We start from the raw sequence: 4,056 nt of genomic DNA on the forward strand, positions 1-4,056 counted from the left end.
CCCCCCCCCTATAGGGCGCGCCCCCTGTCTCGTGGGCCCCTATTGGCTCCCCTCCACTTATGCCAGCACCCACACACTTCGTCTTCTACCCAAAAAAATCCCCATCCAGCTCAAGCATGAGTTCTAGCTCGTTTTACTGTGATTTTTGATCTCTTTGCTCAACGCTCCATTCACAAAACTGCTTTGGGAGATTGTTGCTTGGTATGTGACTCTCCATTGGTCCAATTAGTTTTTTTTCTAGTGCTTTATTCATTGCAAAATTTTGCTGCATAGGTGACCATGTTCTTGAGCTTGCATGTTAAATTATGAGGTCTCAAGCAATTCTAATGCATGATATGGGCTCTAGGCACTTGTAGGAGTAGTTGCTACCAATATTGTTTAGTTTTATGCACTTTTATTTTGAAGTTACTAAAATTTCAGAAATTTTCAGAAAATGTTAAGGAAACTTTTGATGGGCTCTTCTAGCCAAAGCTCTCAGGAAAAACAACCCAAAGAGAAGGAAAAACCCAAATATAATCGTCCTCGCTTAGCGGAAGTACGGTCGTGTTAATGGCCATGTGAGGATTTCTTGAAAGAGGCTGGAATTCATGAAGACTTTTACACTTTAATCGAGACTACAGGCCTCACCAGTTTCATCAACGACCGAATCGATCAGTATCTCTTACTCACCAATACTTTCATGCAAAACTTTTATTTTTATCCTAAGAAGTCACCGCCTGAAGTATCATTTCATTTATATGATGAGTTCAAAGAAATGTCTTTACGTCATTTTTGCTCGGTATGTAGGATACCTTATGAGCACTACTAGGGAAAAGCCTAGCAGCAGCGCGGGTTTTAGGCCTATCAGTAGCGCAGGCAGGAGCGCTACAGATAAGGCGCTACAGCTAATGCTTAGCAATAGCGCGCCTGGACCCACGCTACTGATAAATTGACTTAGTAGTAGCGCTTCTTCAGAACCGCGCTACTAGTAATTAGTAGTAGCGCTTCTCCTTTCCCGCGCTACTACTATTATTTAGTATTTTGTTTCTTTTTTATTTCATGTTGTATTCATACACCTTTACACAAGTTTTCATACAACAGGAACTTAGAGATTGTTTAACTCATCATAATGAGTTATTACAGCACGGGGGGAAAGAACCGCGGATTAGTTTCAAGTGGATGTCCATCCACTTTAAACTAATCTGCGGTTCTTTCACCCAATGATATAAGAATATCAGCATCATCATCATATCATTAACAACTTATCATCATAATACATCATTGTCATATAACACCTCCTCAAGATCATCGTTTTCATCATTGACATCGCAACACCTCCTCAAGATCATCATTATCAACTCTAACACATTACCACATAATAAACATATTGTACCTCATAGGACCTATTACATTCGATTAAGACCTACTACATTTTCTAAGGTAAAATAGCAAAAAACAAGATAGCCCCTGACTCTCCATTATGGAGAATGGAGATTAGCCTGTCTCCAATTCTTGCCTTTCGCTGAATGTTACTTCCAAGAACCTCCTTGCGAATGTCCATACATTTCTTCCATTCTTTGATGAACATGTGTTCACGGGTTTTAGAAATCCGATATGCACAGGTGAGCTCCGTAGACTTACCTGGCAGTATGTTCAGAACTGAGAGGCGACCATGCAGAGACATCAGATGAGGCACACAATCCATCGGGAGTTTTTGTTGAAAAACATAATAATAACTTCGTAGTTAGCAATGATGTACTAGTTTTAGAAGTATGCAAAAGATGCACGGATGTCGTAATAGTAAAAAATCTTACCAGGGTATCTCCAGAGAAGTTACCGTGGTTCAACACATGCACTAGTGGCATGTATTAACCATAATTTGGAGGAGTTCAATAATAGTTATTGTAATTCTCAAGAAGAGTACAAAATGCGATCAGATGATTTTTCTCCTTATACGTTAACTCGGTGCCATCGGTGTAGTGGGTTTTATCTACCATCTTCCGCACAGTCTTTGAAGAATCAAAATAAGCTGTCAATGGAAATAAGCTATCAACTATTTTGAAATAAACACTATAAATTAGTTAATAACTATGATTGAGAAACTCACATAGCGGTACAATCGGAAGCGTATCAACAAGGACCCAAATGTCCATATTGTCTTGCTCGATGTCAGGATCACCAAGATCCATGGTGACAATCATACCCTCATAAAAAACATACATTTTGCAAAGTGCTTCCCAATTTTGGCAACCAAAATGGGTTACGCTCTGAGCATTGAACAGATTTACTTCAAAATCCATATCATGATGGGTCCTTAGGTGTATTTTTTTTGTTTCGAAATTTTCATGGTCTTCAAAACCCATCCTCTCCAAGACATAGCGTCTTGCATGGCATGGAATTGTAAAATATGAAAATTAGACGTTGAAATAGTTGAAGTCATTCTTAATTACGAAAAAAACACTTGTCGTTGTTGCATATTGTTTCACAATCGAAGGTCTCCTCGAGCTTAATGCTGAAGCGCCGATCTTCGTCCAGCCGAACGAACCTGTCGCACATACCTCGATCGTGCTGGCACCAGCTACACTGCCCCGAGAGACTGTCGTCGTCCGAGTACGACATTTCCTACGTTCATAATTCAAAGATTAAACTTGTACATATTCTAGCACAAGTCATGCCAGAATTCACGAAAAAATCCGGCATGACCTTTGCTAAAAAAGGACATATCGAGCGCCTGAAATTTACCGGAACAGAAATTAATCAACACTCCGGAAAAACATAGGCCACTCGGAGATGTAAACTGAACATGAAGGGCCACTTGGGCAACCACATATCCTATTTGAGCAACAACACAAGATATACAAGGATATTTGGCTGGTCTCACCTCGATGTCGGAGGGGGTCGGTGAATGGGACGACGGCAGGGATGTCGGAGGGGGTCGGTCACGGGGACGACGGCGAGGATGTCGGAGGGGGTCGGTGACGGGGACGACGGTAGTCACCTGAAACCATATAAGTTTCACTAATACATCTCGAATAATTGCTTAAACTAAAAAAATAACAACAAATATGACATATTCAACTAGTTTTATAAATTCAACTAGTTCTTACTAAATATAAACTTACTATAAATAGAAAAAACTAGTTCTTTCTAAAAATAAAGTAGTTCAACTAGTTATATTAATTATCTTACTAAAAATACATTAGTTCTATTAATTCAACTACTTCAACTAGTGTATTAATTTAGTTACTAAACTAGTTATGATCCCTAAATTAACATCTACTACTACTAAAAATCTAGTACTAACTAAATTAACATCTAGTACTAGCTATGAACCCTAAATTAACATCTACAACTACTAAATCTAGTACTAACTAGTGGCAGGGGGTGGGGGCGAAGGAGAGGTAGCTAGGGGCGGCAAGGTCGAGGGCGGTGGGAGGAGGGCTGCCGGTGGAGGAGGGAGAGGGCGGCCGCAGGCGGAGGGAGGAGAGCGGCGGTGGAGGAGGGAGGGGCGGCCGCAGGCGGAGGGAGGATGTGCAAGGAGGAGGGAGGAGGGACGGAAGGAGGGGAGTACCTCGGCGGTGGACGGACGAATGTGGCGGCGGCGGCGACGCACGACGACGGTTATCGACACGGGGGGCGAGAGTGAGAGTGTGAGTGAGGGCGCCGGTCGTGTGCGTGGGGATAAGGTAGGGATAGTTGTAGCGCGTTTGCCGAAACGCGCTACAGATAATCAGAATAGCAGTAGCGCGTTGCACATAAACCGCTACTGCTAAGTGTAACTATACAAAAAATACGCGTCAATGCAAAAATACATTAGCCATCAATGATCTTTTTGTGTACAATCTGAATTGTCAATATGAGTCCTATCCGGTAGGAACCGGAGAGGACTCATATTGCGGCCACAAATTTTACACATAGAGTTCAGTGAAGACCAACTGGTTGTGGTAGTTTCAGAAATAACATATTTAAGGTGGTAAACACCCTGTTCACGGAGCGAGGTGGGACTAAACTTGTGGGCTAATCTTAGCAGTAGCGGTTTTCCCATAAGTGCGCTGCTGCTAACTTCTATAGCAGTAG

This window comes from Triticum dicoccoides, chromosome 7B (genome assembly GCF_002162155.2).
Source record: "Triticum dicoccoides isolate Atlit2015 ecotype Zavitan chromosome 7B, WEW_v2.0, whole genome shotgun sequence".
In the NCBI taxonomy this organism is placed as follows: domain Eukaryota; kingdom Viridiplantae; phylum Streptophyta; class Magnoliopsida; order Poales; family Poaceae; genus Triticum; species Triticum dicoccoides.